Genomic DNA, 19,533 nt, shown 5'->3' on the forward strand with positions numbered 1-19,533 from the left:
ATATCTAATCAACACTTTCTACCCCAGTAGTCCACCAACCACCAGGGGGCGGGGCCGTGTTTCTCCCCTGAAAACAGCCTGGTTGCTGATTGGATAGAACGCTAAGCAGGATGTGACGTAGTACTGGACGCCACAACAACACGCAACATTTGTAAAAGCTGGTGAAGCAGTGTTGCCAACTTGTTGCTATATTTAGCGACTTTTCAAAAAAGTGACTGGCGACAAATCCAGAGACTTTCTGGTGTTATTGGAGACTTTTGGAGACTGGTTCTTACTCTTCTTACGCTCGTTAAGAACTGGGGATTTCCACCGGGCGCAGAACGTAGCATATCGAGCTAGCCGTATACATGCGGCCGTTCCACAGCCGGTGGAAATCCCCAGTAAGAACGAGTCGAATCAGCACAGTCCTCCTGCAGCAGTCTCTCTCAGCTGCAGTCACAGAGCCGGAGGGGATGTTAACTCCTTAGCGTCCAGTCTGCTAACAGGCTAACAGTTAGCTCTATAGCAGTGCAGTGTGTATGTGCTAACAGGCTAACAGTTAGCTCTGTAGCAGTGCAGTGTGTATGTGCTAACAGGCTAACAGTTAGCTCTGTAGCAGTACAGTGTGTATGTGCTAACAGTTAGCTCTGTAGCAGTACAGTGTGTATGTGCTAACAGGCTAACAGTTAGCTCTGTTGCAGTACAGTGTGTATGTGCTAACAGGCTAACAGTTAGCTCTGTAGCAGTACAGTGTGTATGTGCTAACAGTTAGCTCTGTAGCAGTACAGTGTGTATGTGCTAACAGGCTAACAGTTAGCTCTGTAGCAGTACAGTGTGTATGTGCTAACAGGCTAACAGTTAGCTCTGTAGCAGTACAGTGTGTATGTGCTAACAGGCTAACAGTTAGCTCTGTAGCAGTACAGTGTGTATGTGCTAACAGGCTAACAGTTAGCTCTGTAGCAGTATAGTGTGTATGTGCTAACAGGCTAACAGTTAGCTCTGTAGCAGTACAGTGTGTATGTGCTAACAGGCTAACAGTTAGCTCTGTAGCAGTACAGTGTGTATGTGCTAACAGGCTAACAGTTAGCTCTGTAGCAGTACAGTGTGTATGTGCTAACAGGCTAACAGTTAGCTCTGTAGCAGTACAGTGTGTATGTGCTAACAGTTAGCTCTGTAGCAGTACAGTGTGTATGTGCTAACAGGCTAACAGTTAGCTCTTTAGCAGTACAGTGTGTATGTGCTAACAGGCTAACAGTTAGCTCTGTAGCAGTACAGTGTGTATGTACGAACAGGCTAACAGTTAGCTCTGTAGCAGTACAGTGTATATGTGCTAACAGGCTAACAGTTAGCTCTGTAGCAGTACAGTGTGTATGTGCTAACAGGCTAACAGTTAGCTCTGTAGCAGTACAGTGTGTATGTGCTAACAGGCTAACAGTTAGCTCTGTAGCAGTACAGTGTGTATGTGCTAACAGGCTAACAGTTAGCTCTGTAGCAGTACAGTGTGTATGTGCTAACAGGCTAACAGTTAGCTCTGTAGCAGTATAGTGTGTATGTGCTAACAGGCTAACAGTTAGCTCTGTAGCAGTACAGTGTGTATGTGCTAACAGGCTAACAGTTAGCTCTGTAGCAGTACAGTGTGTATGTGCTAACAGGCTAACAGTTAGCTCTGTAGCAGTACAGTGTGTATGTGCTAACAGGCTAACAGTTAGCTCTGTAGCAGTACAGTGTGTATGTGCTAACAGTTAGCTCTGTAGCAGTACAGTGTGTATGTGCTAACAGGCTAACAGTTAGCTCTGTAGCAGTACAGTGTGTATGTGCTAACAGGCTAACAGTTAGCTCTGTAGCAGTACAGTGTGTATGTGCTAACAGGCTAACAGTTAGCTCTGTAGCAGTACAGTGTGTATGTGCTAACAGGCTAACAGTTAGCTCTGTAGCAGTACAGTGTGTATGTGCTAACAGGCTAACAGTTAGCTCTGTAGCAGTACAGTGTGTATGTGCTGCTGCTGCAGGAGGTGTTAGCTTAGTGATCTCTGTTTGTTTACAACAAGCACCAGACACTAAAAACTGTTCCTGTTGTTTACACACATTGACAAAGTGCATTTAAATATATATTATATATAATTATTATTATATATATTATAATGCAATCCTTTTTGACTCATTAAACTGTAGAACACATTTAATTTCAGAGTGGAAACGTGTAAATAACTCTGAGCTGTGATTGAAGCTGATGTTTGACACCCTGGCTGTGTCTTAGTGGGTGAACTGTGTTATTGTGTGTTTGTGGGACAGTTTTTTTGGTTTTATTCCTGTTGGGGTGTGTGTGTGTGTGTGTGTGTGTGTGTGTGTGTGTGTGTGTGTGTGTGAAGCCGTCTGTCCTTTCCTGCCTGCAGCTCGGCGCCACCAGGCTGTTTATTTTAGTTTGTTTCTTTGCATCACTCTCTGGTTCACACTTGATCCAGTTTCTCCCACTTTTCCTTCTCACCGCGTTCACACACACACACACACACACACACACACACATTAACTCTTTGTTTTTGTTTGTTTGTTTGTTTGTTAGGGCACACAGCTGGTGTTGCCATGTGTGACTCTATATCTAATCTATGTGTATGCTGATCATTCCCAGAACTATTTATTGGTCAAATGATTTTGTGTGTGTGTGTGTGTGTGTGTGTGTGTGTGTGTGTGTGTGTCCCATCAGCTGCTCTCCTGCATACCGTTCTCTGAATGCCATTCTCCACTGCTCCCATAGTATTATCAGTTGGACGACACACACGTTTGTACCGGGTGGACCTTAACCCAATACACACACACACACACACACACACACACACACACATACAGGCATTCTGCTCATTCCTCTGCACTTTCTCAGGCTCTCTGTGTCCAACAGGTGGAACTCTGTCTGTCTTCTCTTTCTGTCTGTTTCTCTGTCTGTGGTGTCCTTTCTCCTGATATCTGTCACCATTTGTCTCACACACACACACACACACACACACACACACACAGATCCACACTGATAAAAAGGTGTTTAGTCTAAAACCAGATCAAACAGTAAATCTGAGGGAAATGATCTTGCTGCATGGACAGATAATTTACCTTGACAAGATTTATTAAACTAAGATTATTAAATCTAGTAATAAGCATGTTGAACACTTAAAATAAGGACGACGTCACTACTGGAAGTCTTTTTGGGTCATTTAGTTTTTTTGTGTGTCATTTTTGTTTAATTTTACATATTTTTTTGTAATTTTATGTAATTTGTTGGTCATTTTGTTGCTTTGTTTGGTCATTTTACATCTATTTTGTGGGTATTTTTTCCGTCTTTTTTTGTTATTTTACATACTTTTTTTTGTTCATTTTGCTTTTTTGTGTCATTATGGTTTAATTTTAGATAACTGCCCGAGCAGAGTGACCTGATGATTATTAATTTAACTTTAGATTTAGAAGTGTTAGATCATTTATCTGGTTTTAAGAGTTAATTTCTTATTTTAAGTGTTCAACATGTTTATTTCTAGATTTAATAATCTTAATTTAATAAATATTGTCAAGGTAAATTATCTGTCCATGCAGAAAGATCATTTCCCTCAGATTTACTGTTTGACCTGGTTTTTAAACACCTCCTAGCCTAAAGCTGGAGGATTTAGGCAGAATCTGCAGTTTGCGTGCTGACAGGAGCTGCAGAAGTTCATTTCAGATTGTCAGAGTGTTGGAGCTCTGCATGCATTAATCTGAGGCTGCTATAAACAGTGCGGCTATTCGGTTGCGTGAATGATTCAGTTTCTGGTGTTGGAGGGTGTCTTGTGCAGGATCAGGCTCAGTATAGCTCTCCGCCACGGTGCACAGTAACATTTGGCATTTTGATTAACCTCTGAGGACCCGGGCTTCCTACAGTATGTCCACATGAGTAACTCCCAGCTTCCCTCTGTGTTGTCACACCCCTCCTGCTTCCATGCTCTCTCATCAAACTGTCAACTGGCCATAATTAAACTTCTGACTCATTCCACATCAACATGCAGCCGGACCTCGCTGGCCTTGAGGACACACAGCAGACTGATTCTCATCATATTTACTACTCTCATCTTTGGTGTTTGGTGTTTTCTCACCACAACTTCAACATGATCTGGCTTAAATCAGAGTGGGCCACAGGGTTAAACATATTTTAGATTCACTAGTTCATTACCCTAACGCATCCAGATAAAAATGTCATGGTTTCCCCCACACTTATATACAATAAATATTTAATAAACTTTATAAAAATAAATATACATACTTACACAAAATGACCAAAAAAAGACACAAAATGACCGAAAAAAGACACAAAATGACCAAATAAGAAACAAAATGGCCAAAAAAAGACACAACAAAAGACACAAAATGACTAAGAAATACACAGAAAAGACACAAAAATACACAAAATGGCCGAAATTGTTGGGCTAAACACACAAGACCCAAATAAAATAGAGTCCCACTAGAATAAAAACCAGAGTTGATGACAGGATCACACACAATCACAAGATCACATTTATGTTGGTTTTTCTTTGTTTCTTTTTGGTTAAAAAGAAAAGTCAGAATAAAAAAGCAATTATTATCAGGTCATATAGGTGAAAAAAATATACCAACATGACATTTAAACATGTTTTAAGTGGTGAATACAGGCAGGATGAAAGGAGTCAGACATGGAGGAAATAGAACAAAACTCCAGAGTTAAACAGACTTTAAATTGTTTATGTTATAAAGGGACAAAGAAAATATGTATTCAATGCTCTTGGATTTTTGTGATTTTGGATTTTGAGAACCACCCAGACCTGCAGCCGGACACCTCTGGTTGCTCTAGAGATCAACAGGTTTGACATGTTTTAATCAGAAACAACTGTTTTATGGCTCCCTGTGTTCTCTGGACTGGAGTCCAGGATTAGCTCAGAGTGCTGTTTGCCACCAGCATGAGGGTGTTTTTATCCTCCATGATGGTCTGAGGGGGGATGAGCGGCATGTGTTGAAATGTGTCATCAATACTATTGAGTGGAGAAACTTTATCCTGAGATGACTGTGGCTCCTTCCAGTTAAGGAGGTAAATGTTTTCTTGGTATCCAGAGGAGTGGCCCATGTGCCAGGCTGTCTGAATAAATCAGAAACCTAACAGGGCGGGCCAGAGCCTTACTAATTATTTGAGAACACATGGCAGCTAATGTGGGTGTCACAGGTTGGCTCGGCCGGGCCGCGGGGGCATCCTGATCACAATTGAACTGTTTTTCTGTCTGCTGGAACAGAAAGCGTGACAGAAACCTGTTCCTCTAACAGGGAAAGTAAGAGTAACAAGTGGAAAAAGATGCAAAATGACTTAAAAAAGACGTAAAATGACCAAAAAAAAAAAAAAAAATTAAAAAGAATCTTGTCTGGCTCCTGGTGTGTATCATCTTAATTAATATGCAATAAACTCAGCATGAACCTGAGCTGTTTCTGTCTGCTGGAACAGAAAGTGTGTGTGTTCCTCTAACAGAGTAACAAGTAAGAGTCCATTAGGAGCTGCAACATAAATCTTCACCTTCTGTCAGCTGGAGAGCAGCCCCCCCCCCCCTCGCCCCGACGTAAAATTATCAAAACATACATAAAAAGATGCAAAATTACTTTAAAAATATGTAAAATGACCAAAACCAGACGTAAAATGAAAAAAAAGGACGTAAAATGACAACGACAAAAAAATGTCAAAAGACGCAAAATTACCAAAAGAAGATGTAAAATGAAAAAAAATTAAAAAGACTTGTGTCCGGCTCCTGGTGTGTATTATTTTAATTAATATGCAATAAACTCAGCATGAACCTGAGCTGTTTCTGTCTGCTGGAACAGAAAGTGTGTGTTCCTCTAACAGAGTAACAAGTAAGAGTCCATTAGGAGCTGCAACATAAATCTTCACCTTCTGTCAGCTGGAGAGCAGCCCCCCCCAATGGGGGGGTACGGGGGGTAAGGGGGGGGGGGGGGGGCTGCTCCCCCCCTTACCTCCCCCCTCCCCCCCCATGACAGTAACCTTATCTCCCCCCTGCACACTGACGTGTTACCATAACGATCATTGAGGGTTTGGCGTTTACGTGGGAAGACGAGCAAAGAGTCTCTGGAGCGACCGGCATGTTAATAATGCCACACACACACACACACACACACACACACACACACACGGTAGGGAGGGTGTGTATGACTGACGGGGGATCAAGGTTATTATAGTTAATGAAAACTAACGAAATAACGAGAACTAGAATTGAAAAAAACATTTTCGTTAACTGAAATAAAGTTCTTTAAAAAACTATAACTAACTGAAACTGTATTTTGTGGCTCCAAAACTAACTAAAACTAACTAAAATTATAGTGGAAATGTCCTTCGTTCTCGTCTTTGTCAACTTTTTTCATCCGTAAACCTTTTTGGTTGATATGAAATCTATTTCATCTATCTGGTTTTATGACTTAATAAACTTATTGGGGCTGAGATGGATCAGACAAAGGAAATAAAGGAAACATTTATTGTGACCTTATTGAATCTGGACCCAACAAATACCCCATTACAAAACAACTACAACTAATAAAAACTAAACTACAACTAATAAAAACTGAACTACAACTAATACAAACTAAACTACAACCAATAAAAACTAAACTACAACTAATAAAAACTAAACTACAACTAATACAAACTAAACTACAACTAATAAGAAACTAAACTACAACTAATACAAACTAAACTACAACTAATAAAAACTAAACTACAACTAATACAAACTAAACTACAACTAATAAAAACTAAACTACAACTAATAAAAACTAAACTACAACTAATAAAAACTAACTACGTTGCATATCACCACCCAGTGTTGAGGAGGAGGCGTTCCTGTCAGTTATTAAACTGCTCTGTTGTCTGTGACAGAAGCCTTAAAAGAAGCAAGAGCAGCAGCAAAGTCCTCAGTTCTCCTTCTGCTTCACTTGTCAGCTGCGTTTGACTCAGTTACCCATCATCCTCCTCTCTACTCTCTCTACTCTCTCTACTCTCTCTACTCTCTCTACTCTACTCTCTCTACTCTCTCTACTCTCTCTACTCTACTCTCTCTACTCTCTCTACTCTCTCTACTCTACTCTCTCTACTCTCTCTACTCTCTCTACTCTACTCTCTCTACTCTCTCTACTCTCTCTACTACTCTCTCTACTCTCTCTACTCTCTCTACTCTACTCTCTCTACTCTCTCTACTCTCTCTACTCTACTCTCTCTACTCTCTCTACTCTCTCTACTCTACTCTCTCTACTCTCTCTACTGTCTCTACTCTCTCTACTCTACTCTCTCTACTGTCTCTACTCTCTCTACTCTCTCTACTCTACTCTCTCTACTCTCTCTACTCTCTCTACTGTCTCTACTCTCTCTACTCTCTTTACTCTACTCTCTCTACTCTCTCTCCTCTCTCTACTCTACTCTCTCTACTCTCTCTACTCTCTCTCCTCTCTCTACTCTACTCTCTCTACTCTCTCTACTCTACTCTCTCTACTCTCTCTACTCTCTCTACTCTTTCTACTCTACTCTCTCTACTCTCTCTCCTCTCTCTACTCTACTCTCTCTACTCTCTCTACTCTACTCTCTCTACTCTCTCTACTCTCTCTACTCTACTCTCTCTACTCTCTCTACTCTACTCTCTCTACTCTCTCTCCTCTCTCTACTCTACTCTCTCTACTCTCTCTACTCTCTCTCCTCTCTCTACTCTACTCTCTCTACTCTCTCTACTCTACTCTCTCTACTCTCTCTACTCTCTCTACTCTCTCTACTCTCTCTACTCTCTCTACTGTCTCTACTCTCTCTACTCTACTCTCTCTGTCCTGGTTTGATTCCTACCTCAAAGGACGCTCATTCAGTATCCTGGCATGGACCGTTGTCTACTTTACCTCTCCACTGGGGTTCCTCAGGGCTCAGTGCTGGGGTCCCCCAGGGCTCAGTGCTGGTGTCCCCCAGGGCTCAGTGCTCGGGTCCCCCAGGACTCAGTGTTGGGGTCCCCCAGGGCTCAGTGTTGGTGTTCCCCAGGGCTCAGTGCTGGGGCCCCTGCTATTCTCTATCTACACCACCTCTCTGGGTGAGGTTATCCGCTCACATGGCTTCTCCTATCACTGCTATGCAGATGACACTCAGCTCTATCCGTCATTTCCTCCTGATGACCCCTCGGTCTCTGCTCGGGTCTCTGAGCCTCTCTGACATCAACACTTGGATGAAGAACATCACCTCCAGCTGAACCTTTCAACAGCTGACCTGCTGGTCCTCCCTGCTACACCTACAATACACCACAACATCAACATGAACACTGATTGTGTTGTTGTCAGTGGTTTGTGTTGTTGTCAGTGGGTTGTGTTGTTGTCAGTGGGTTGGAGTGGGCGGGGCTAGTAGGGGTAAAGCTGATGACACCTGTTAATAATAATAATTGGTGCTTTGGATAAAACAGAAGTATAAGTTCAGTCCATCCATTTAGCATTTACATGAGATTACTCCCCATCACTCTGCTCCTCCTCCTGCTCCTCCTCCTCCTGCTCCTCCTCCCTGTTCTCTGGGATTAAACCTGTCCCCCTAGTGACTGTGTTGGCTGCAGGTCTGGGTAGGCCCCTGGTCCAGGACCAGGTTTCTGTGATGGTGGTGAGTTCAGTGTCCATGTGAACTGGTTGTCCCTCCAGCTTTTAGAAGCTCCGGTCCGTTTTATCTGTCTGTCTGGCCCGGGTCCACCTGGCTCCATTCAGACCCAGGACCAGGTCTAGGCTCCAGGTCCAGGTCCAGGCTCCAGGTCATGAATACAGGAGAAATCTGACCCCTGGTGTGTTTTTTTTTTTCCAGCCATTCCAACTTTCCATTTCAGTCATTCCGGACTGGACACCCGAACCCCCGAGTCTATTCTGGTCCTGGAGAGATATTCAGTCCCCCTACTATCTGCAGACCCTCCCTCTGTCCTCCTGCTGAGCTCCTCCTGTTCTCCTCCTCTCTGTCCTCCTGCTGATCTCCTCCTGTTCTCCTCCTCTCTGTCCTCCTGCTGATCTCCTCCTGTTCTCCTCCTCTCTGTCCTCCTGCTGATCTCCTCCTGTTCTCCTCCTCTCTGTCCTCCTGCTGATCTCCTCCTGTTCTCCTCCTCTCTGCCCTCCTGCTGATCTCCTCCTGTTCTCCTCCTCTCTGTCCTCCTGCTGATCTCCTCCTGTTCTCCTCCTGTTCTCCTCTCTGTCCTCCTGCTGATCTCCTCCTCTCCTCCTCTCTGTCCTCCTGCTGATCTCCTCCTGTTCTCCTCTCTGTCCTCCTGCTGATCTCCTCCTGTTCTCCTCCTCTCTGTCCTCCTGCTGATCTCCCTCCTGTTCTCCTCCTCTCTGTCCTCCTGCTGATCTCCTCCTGTTCTCCTCCTCTCTGTCCTCCTGCTGATCTCCTCCTGTTCTCCTCCTGTTCTCCTCTCTGTCCTCCTGCTGATCTCCTCCTCTCCTCCTCTCTGTCCTCCTGCTGATCTCCTCCTGTTCTCCTCCTCTCTGTCCTCCTGCTGATCTCCTCCTGTTCTCCTCCTCTCTGTCCTCCTGCTGATCTCCTCCTCTCCTGTATATCCAAATGAATTTGTTTCATGAATATTTAAATCGTATTTAGAACCAGACTCAGTTCGTCCAGCTAACAGTCTGAAACTTTAATATTTTACTTTTTTTTGCATGAAATGACTGAAACCATCACTAGCTGTCTACTGTGTCTCTGTTGATGATTCTCAGTTCTTCATTCTGTCAGCAGCTTTTTAAAAATGTGGTTAAAGAAAGTTGTGAACTGTTGAAAAAGAATCGTTTGTCTGATGGTCCTTCAAGCGTTCAGACATGTTTCTGTAATCATGAGAGGAATCTAAGTTAATTTCTAGCTTCTGTAGAAATCTCTAAGACGATGAACACATCGCAGGTTAACGGTTGAAACCAACCAGAGCTGCACACGTTTAAATAAAGAGCTTTACTCAACGTGGATTACTTTATTTCAAGTGATCTGAGATTATAGTTCCCTGACCTCAGCAAAAACAGTTTCCCCCCGGGTCTCAACCTGTTGTTGTTTATTAATAGATGATTGTTTGTGTTTGTCTGTTGTTATTTATTAATAGATGATTGTTTGTGTTTGTCTGTTGTTATTTATTAATAGATGATTGTTTGTGTTTGTCTGTTGTTATTTATTAATAGATGATTGTTTGTGTTTGTCTGTTGTTATTTATTAATAGATGATTGTTTGTGTTTGTCTGTTGTTATTTATTAATAGATGATTGTTTGTGTTAGGGTTAGGGTTAGCCCTGTTGTTAAAAGCCTTTTAGATAACTGCTAATTCCAGCAGCCTGTATTGATTATCTCCACTGGCTGGGGATTGTTTTATAGTCCGAGAGGAGCGCTGCATCCCCCTGCATCCCCCTGCATCCCCCTCCACCCCCCTGCATCCCCCTCCACCCCCCTGCACCCCCCTGCATCCCCCTCCACCCCCCTGCATCCCCCTCCACCCCCCTCCACCCCCCTGCATCCCCCTCCTCCCCCTTGAATCCCCCGCCACCCCCTGCATCCCCCTCCATTCCCCCTTCATCCCTTTTCAATGCCCCTCCATCCCCCTCCACCCCCCTGCATCCCCCTCCAACCCCCTGCATCCCCCTCCACCCCCCTGCACCCCCCTGCATCCCCCTCCACCCCCCTGCATCCCCCTGCATCCCCCTCCACCCCCTGCATCCCCCTCCACCCCCCTGCATCCCCCTGCATCCCCCTGCATCCCCCTCCACCCCCTGCATCCCCCTTCATCCCCCTACATCCCCCTGCATCCCCCTCCACCCCCTGCATCCCCCTCCATTCCCCCTCCATCCCTTTTCAATGCCCCTCCATCCCCCTCCACCCCCCTGCATCCCCCTCCAACCTTCCTCCAACCCCCCTCATCCCCCTGCATCCCCCTCCAACCACCATCCATCCCCCTCCAACCTCCCCCCAACCCCCCTGCACCCCCCTCCACCCCCTGCATCCCCCTCCACCCCCCTGCATCCCCCTCAACCACCATCCATCCTCCTCCACCCCCCCCATCCCCCTCAACCACCATCCATCCCCCTCCACCCCCCCCCCATCCCCCTCAACCACCATCCATCCCCCTCCAACCCCCTGCACCCCCCTCCATCACCCCCATCCATCCCCCTTCATCCCTTGTCAAGGGTCTCTCTCTCTGGTTGAATAATTAATGCTTAATCTATTTAATTAGTGAGATTTGCTCTGAACACAAGCAGAGTAATTGAGTCATCCACAGTGTGTGTGTGTGTGTGTGTGTGTGTGTGTGTGTGTGTGTGTGTGTGTGTCTTGGCGCTGTCTGCTGGCATTAGCCACGTTGGTATCCGTGGTGGTGGAGGTGTGACTGGGTGGGTATGGTGGTATGGTGGTATGGTGGTATGGTGGTATGGCGGCGGCGCTGGAAGCCGCGGTCCGTGGCCGTGCCAGTGGGGTTGGCATGGCGATGGAGGGGTGGGTGGGGGTGGTGGTGAGGGTGGGGTGGGGGGGGGGGGGGGGGGGGGGGGCAGCAGTGCCACTATGAGCTCTGGTCGTGATATTAATAACTGCTGCTTCAGGCCAGAATAATGAGGAAGGATTTGTTGATCATCTTTGGGGTTGTAATTGAGGCTCAACACGTTGAACCTGCATCCTGATCTGTCACACTCTGATCTCTATCTGATATATATCAGATAGAGATCAGAAATATATATCAGATAGAGATCAGATATATATATCGGATAAAGATCAGAAATATATATCTGATGAATATATGATCTCTGTCACACTGATATATATCTGATATGTATCAGATATATATCTAAGATATATACCCAAAAAGACTTCCAGTAGTGAGGTCGTCCTTATTTTAAGTGTTCAACTTGTTTATTTCTAGATGTAATAATCTTAATTTAATAAATCTTGCTGAGGTAAATTATCCGTCCATGCAGATGAAGATCATTTCCTTTAGATTTAGTGTTCTATCTGGTTTTAGACTCCTCATGTTGCAGTGAGGTGGTTGGTGTAATAGTTGGACCTCTCAGTCCAGACCAGCAGGAGTAAATAGTAATGTGAGGATGTCCTGATGATTAGAGGCTGGGGTCCTGATTTAAAGCCTGGCAGGTGGTCCCGATCAGTCGTCAGAGCCAGCACACACTTGGCAGGCAGACCCAGAACCAGGGGTCAGGACTATTTATACTCACCTGTTAGTGGGTCACGGTGTACAGCCAGATCCACACACACACACCTGCACATGGACGCACACGTGCAACAGCAGCAGCAGCAATAGAGGCTGCCAGCAGCAGGCTGCAGAGAGAGGGGGCAACGCAACCGTTCTGCTGCCTCAGCAACCTGAGCAACTGGTGGTCTGCACACTGGCTCCGCTTGGTCCTCCAGCACAGGCTCATTCTGCTTCATTCACTCATTCTGGAAGGAGAAGCATCAGTGTGTGTTAATGCAGACTCTGTTCCTGCAACACGCTGCTTCCCTTCACTCACACTCATAAAAATGTGTCTAAAAACCGGATAAAAACACTAAATCTGAGGGAAATTATCTAAATATATTTAGTATAAAATGATAGAACTGGATGGAATCCTCTTATATGTTAGATTTGACACCTTTGTTCACATTTGCAACATTTAAAATTCTTTATTGAGCGTGATAGTGTTTTGAAAGTAAAAAAAAAAAAGATTCAAAATCACATTTTATGTTGGACTTAAGGACTAAAAAAGACACAAAATGACTAAACAAGATACAACAAAAGACACAAAAAGTCAGAAAAAGACACAAAATGACTAAAAAAGACACAACAAAAGACACAAAAAGTCAGAAAAAGACAAAATGACCAAAAAAGACACGAAACGACCAAACAACACCACAGAAGAAGACGAGAACACATTTATGTTGGTTTTTCTTTGTTTCTTTTTGGTTCTAAATGTTGATCCAGTAAGTCAGAATAAAAAATAAATTATTATTATCAGGTCATATAGGTGAAAAATATACCAGCATGGTATTTAAACCTGTTTAAGAGGTGAATCCAGGCAGGATGGAAGGAGTCAGACTGGACTAAATCTCCTCCTACATGTAGTTAACCTGTAGAGTGTTTGTCAGGTAAACAGGTTAATCATGCAGCAGCTCCTCCTGGACCTCCTCCCTCTAATCAGCTCAGTAGGTAAATATACCAGAGAGGAGCAGCAGCTCCTCTGGCCTCTCCCTGCGTGTCTGTGGAGCAGAGAGCCAGTATTGATCTGAGCCAGTTCATTTAGAGCGTCCCCGCTGGGCTGCTCCGGGAAATAGCTAGTTTGTCTCCTGTCACTGTAGCTTCACAGCTAAAGAGGAGACGCAGAGACCTCCTGCTCCCAGTTAAAGAGGAGACGCAGAGACCTCCTGCTCCCAGACACACACACACACACGCACACACACACACACACACACACACACACACACTAACACACACACACACACCACACACTAACACACACACACACACACACACATACTCTAACACACACCACACACTCAGACACACACACACCACATACACGCACCACACACTCCTCTGAGCACAGCCTGTGTGCGTGTGTGTGTTAGTGTGTGTGTGTGTGTGTGTGTGTGTGTGTGTGTGTGTGTGTGTGTGTGTGGCTAATATTGTGTGGGCGCTCCTGAAGAAAGTGATATTGATCATTTGCCGTTTACTGTCCCTGCTCCCTGAGGACCGAGGGAAGAGAGTTAATCTGTCTCCTGTCCTCAGGGTGTGTGTGTGTGTGTGTGTGTGTGTGTGTGTTTGTGTGTGTGTGTGTGTGTGTGTGTGTCAGCTGTTTAACAGTGATTTCAGTGACAGTGATGCTGGACTGATGAACCACATAAACTCTGATGTAGTGAGTGTGTGATTTGGTGAAAGTCAGGTGAATTTAATAATAATAATAATAATAATAATAATGTTTATAGAGTTTCAGGTTACACAAAGACGCTTTACAGTTATAACAGTTAAATGCAGTTAAAGATAAAACAAACAAATACAATCAACAACAATGGTCACACATTAAGATCAGTTCTGAACAGGTGAGTTTTGAGGAGTTTTTACTCGTTTTACCCCACTCAAAGCCCTGAACACCCACAAGGTTCTGTTTGAACCATTTCAATCTGGTTTCTGGTCAAAACACAGCACAGAAACTGACCTTCTCCTCTGACTGAATATAACTGAACACATCAGACCAACTGATCTATAACTGAACACACCAGACCAACAGATCCGTAACTGAACACATCAGACCAACAGATCTATAACTGAACACATCAGACCAACAGATCTATAACTGAACACATCAGACCAACAGATCTATAACTGAACATATCAGACCAACAGATCTATATCTGAACATATCAGACCAACTGATCTATAACTGAACATATCAGACCAACAGATCTATAACTGAACACATCAGACCAACAGATCTATAACTGAACACATCAGACCAACAGATCTATAACTGAACACATCAGACCAACAGATCTATAACTGAACACATCAGACCAACAGATCTATAACTGAACACATCAGACCAACAGATCTATAACTGAACATATCAGACCAACAGATCTATAACTGAACATATCAGACCAACAGATCTATAACTGAACACATCAGACCAACAGATCTATAACTGAACACATCAGACCAACAGATCTATAACTGAACATATCAGACCAACAGATCTATATCTGAACATATCAGACCAACAGATCTATAACTGAACACATCAGACCAACAGATCTATAACTGAACACATCAGACCAACAGATCTATAACTGAACATATCAGACCAACAGATCTATATCTGAACATATCAGACCAACAGATCTATATCTGAACATATCAGACCAACAGATCTATATCTGAACATATCAGACCAACTGATCTATAACTGAACATATCAGACCAACAGATCTATAACTGAACACATCAGACCAACAGATCTATAACTGAACACATCAGACCAACAGATCTATAACTGAACACATCAGACCAACAGATCTATAACTGAACACATCAGACCAACAGATCTATAACTGAACATATCAGACCAACAGATCTATAACTGAACATATCAGACCAACTGATCTATAACTGAACATATCAGACCAACAAGATCTGTAACTGAACACATCAGACCAACAGATCTATAACCGAACACATCAGACCAACAGATCTGTAACTGAACACATCAGACCAACAGATCTATAACCGAACACATCAGACCAACAGATCTATAACTGAACATATCAGACCAACAGATCTATAACTGAACATATCAGACCAACAGATCTGTAACTGAACATATCAGACCAACTGATCTGTAACTGAACATATCAGACCAACAGATCTATAACTGAACATATCAGACCAACAGATCTATAACTGAACATATCAGACCAACAGATCTGTAACTGAACATATCAGACCAACAGATCCGTAACTGAACATATCAGACCAACAGATCTGTAACTGAACATATCAGACCAACTGATCTGTAACTGAACATATCAGGCCAACAGATATATCTATAACTGAGCATATCAGACCAACAGATCTATAACTGAACATATCAGACCAACAGATATATCTATAACTGAGCATATCAGACCAACAGATCTGTAACTGAACATATCAGACCAACAGATCTTTAACTGAACACATCAGACCAACAGATCTATAACTGAACATATCAGACCAACAGATCTATAACTGAACACATCAGACCAACTGATCTATAACTGAACATATCAGACCACCAGACAGATCTATAACTGAACATATCAGACCAACAGATCTGTAACTGAACATATCAGACCAACTGATCTATAACTGAACATATCAGACCAACAGATCTATAACTGAACATATCAGACCAACAGATCTATAACTGAACACATCAGACCAACTGATCTATAACTGAACATATCAGACCACCAGACAGATCTATAACTGAACATATCAGACCAACAGATCTGTAACTGAACATATCAGACCAACTGATCTATAACTGAACATATCAGACCAACAGATCTATAACTGAACATATCAGACCAACAGATCTATAACTGAGCATATCAGACCAACAGATCTTTGTGTTTTTCTTCTTGTTCAGTAACCAACATGAACCAAACCAACACAGTATATAATGTTTACAGTGAAGGGCTTGACTTGTGTTAGCTGTTGAACTGAGGCTGCAGCTGACTTTGAAGGACCTTTATTTGTGTGTGTGTGTGTGTGTGTGTGTGTGTGTGTGTGTGTGTCTTGCCTGCCTCCTGGTTGTGATTTCGCTGCCAGCTCCTCCGGCCCAAAGGGACCAATTAGTGCTGGCAGCTGCAGGAGGAACGCCACTGTGGCCCCTCGGTCCACCGTGGCCCCTCGGTCAACCACCACGGCCCCTCGGTCGACCATCACAGCCCCTCGGTCCACCGCGGCCCCTCGGTCCACCGCTATGGCCCCTCGGTCCGCCACCGCGGCCCCTCGGTCCACCACGGCCCCTCGGTCCACCACCACGGCCCCTCGGTCCACCGCTACGGCCCCTCAGTCCACTGCGGCCCCTTGGGCCGCCACCGCGGCCCCTCGGTCCACCACCGCGGCCCCTCGGTCCACTACCACGGCCTGAGCAAAGGACAGATCACAGAAAAGCTCCACTTCAACCAGAGGATGGTTGGTGGAGAACAGAGGGGGAACATCTAGTTCTGCGGCCCCTGGTCCCCTGGTCCCCCGGCCCCTGGTCCCTGGTCCCCTGGCCCCTGGTCCCCCGGTCCCCAGCCCCTGGTCCCTGGTCCCCTGGCCCCCTGGTCCCCTGGCCCCCTGGTCCCCTGGTCCCCCGGTCCCTGGTCCCCCGGCCCCTGGTCCCTGGTCCCCCGGCCCCTGGTCCCTGGTCCCCCGGCCCCTGGTCCCTGGTCCCTGGTCCCCCGGACCCTGGTCCCCCGGCCCTCTGCCCACAAGCCTCACCAGATTAGCTCACGGCCTGACTAGTGACCTGACCGTCCCCTGTGACCTTTAACCCCTGAAGCCTCAGGATCACCTCCATAAACACGGTGGCGCTGGGCGGGCCCCGGCCCCCAGGCCAGAGGGAAGTGTCACACACGTTGTTTAGGTCAGAGGTCAGAGGTCGTCAGACAGCAGAGGGGGAGGAGTCAGGAGGAAACGTCTCTTTATTTATTAAAACATAAAGACATCAGCTCACTTACAGTCACCATCATTTCATCTTTACAAGGTTTTATTCAAAATTAATCATTAAAATAAGTAAAATATGAGTAAAATAAGTAATATAAGTAAAATCTGTTGACCAACTAATAACATGTTAATATTTTATAATGTTATTTATTAATGTTATGTTTTATAATGTTATATATTAATGTTATATTTTGTAATGTTATATATTAATGTTATATTTTATAATGTTATATATTAGGGTCAGTGAGGGTTGGCAAGAGAAGCTGACAAAAGAATATGAAATACTTTATCCACCTACAGTGTATTTAAGTGGACATACACATATAATAACTTCCTTTTAAAAAAAACATCAAATTAAATTTTTTGTACTATTTCTACATTTACACATTTCGTCAATATTGAGCAGAACATATTCTAAAAACAACCATTTTTATCTAAAGTTTTGGCAGATTATGTAAAATGTGTTATATATCATAGTGTTGCAATGTGAACGTGGATTGGATTTTTTTTCTCTTTTTAGTTCAGATTTATTTTAGTTTATAATCAGATTTTTATGGGAAAAAAGTTACTGGTTAGATGACGTCATTGACCCATTAATGTTATATTTTCAATGAGAGTGAAGGAGCGTCTCAGCTGAATGTTTCTGAAGGAGAGCAGCTGATCTGAGACACATAGATACTCCTCCTCCTCCTCCTCCTCCTCCTCCTGCCGTCTAACACTCTGACACCTCCTCCTCCTCCTGTCCCCACGGCGTGTTCTCCTCCTCGTCTCTCATCAGAGTCTGAAACAGACGAGAGGCTGGTGTTGGACTCCATCACCGACCCAGAAGAATCAGCAGCATGATGGATGAACCACAGCTCAGAGAGAGAGTGTGTGTGTGTGTGTGTGTGAGTGTGTGTGTGTGTGTGTGTGTGTGTGTGTGTGCTGCATGTGTCTAAGCCATCACTCAGTGTGATGAAACAGAGTCAACCAGCTCCTCTTTCTCAAAACGACTTTATTCATTGCAACAATGTTGTCCAGCAGGAAATCTGAGACTCACTCAGTGATTTCTGTCAACAACTACGAGTCCCTCGCTCCACTCGGACACGAGTCTCTCCAGTCCCCCTGGTGGGCCCTCCAGTCCCCCTGGCGGGCCCTCCAGCCCCGGGGCAGCCTGCTGGCTTGAGGGTCTTGATGTGTTTGACTCGGGGTCCACAGGTCCACGAGTTCCCCAGTGGGTTCTTGTGTTTCTCTTCAGGGACGAACCCACTTAACCTTCAGGTGCCCGAGTCACACTGGAAAGGATTTGATGAGACACGGACCTGACCCCCTCCCACACACACACACACACACACACACCTACACACACACACCTACACACACACACACACACACACACCTACACACACACACACACACACACACACACACACCTACACACACACACACACACACACACCCTTGTGTGTGATGGATCCTGTGTTTCTCTGAGTTTGGGCCCTCGGGGCTCTTTCTGTCTTTCTGTTGATCGTCTAATGGATCAGTTGACTGACATGACACACACACACACACACACACACACACACACACACACACACACATCAAGATGTTCCTCCAGATGTTGAGATGTTGAGGCTGTCAGCTGTCAGGTCGGGGTCGGGGTCAAGGTGGAGGCCGAGTCGTAGGAATCGAGTGTTTTCATCATGTCTTATTTACGGTGTTGATGCTTTATGGCTGCTCTGGAAAAAACACATTAACATTTAATTATTCATGGAGTGATGTCAGGTCTCCTCACAGCTGATTGGACCAGGCTGAGACAGGGTGAAGTGAAGTTTATGTCGTTAAATTGAATATTGAATTTATTAAATTGTTCCTCCTGAAAGCTTCTCAGAAGGTAAAGGTGTGCCATATTGTACCGTTCACGATTATACCGGTATATTATTTTCTTTATGGACTGCTCCGTGTCCTAGTGGAAAGCCCTGTTGGCTGCTCCATGTCCTAGTGGAAAGCCCTGTTGGCTGCTCCGTGTCCTAGTGGAAAGCCCTGTTGGCTGCTCCATGTCCTAGTGGAAAGCCCTGTTGGCTGCTCCGTGTCCTAGTGGAAAGCCCTGTTGGCTGCTCCGTGTCCTAGTGGAAAGCCCTGTTGGCTGCTCCGTGTCCTAGTGGAAAGCCCTGTTGGCTGCTCCGTGTCCTAGTGGAAAGCCCTGTTGACTGCTCCATGTCCTAGTGGAAAGCCCTGTTGGCTGCTCCGTGTCCTAGTGGAAAGCCCTGTTGGCTGCTCCCAGTCCTAGTGGAAAGCCCTGTTGGCTGCTCCATGTCCTAGTGGAAAGCCCTGTTGGCTGCTCC

General features: G+C 44.8%; 1 protein-coding gene across 1 annotated transcript in view; it reads left to right on the plus strand.

The window, feature by feature from the left end:
* Positions 1-19,533, plus strand: part of zc3h3 (zinc finger CCCH-type containing 3) — an 80,310-nt gene that overhangs the window by 13,498 nt on the left and 47,279 nt on the right. The window lies entirely within an intron of this gene.

This window comes from Centropristis striata, chromosome 9 (assembly GCF_030273125.1).
Source record: "Centropristis striata isolate RG_2023a ecotype Rhode Island chromosome 9, C.striata_1.0, whole genome shotgun sequence".
Taxonomy (NCBI): domain Eukaryota; kingdom Metazoa; phylum Chordata; class Actinopteri; order Perciformes; family Serranidae; genus Centropristis; species Centropristis striata.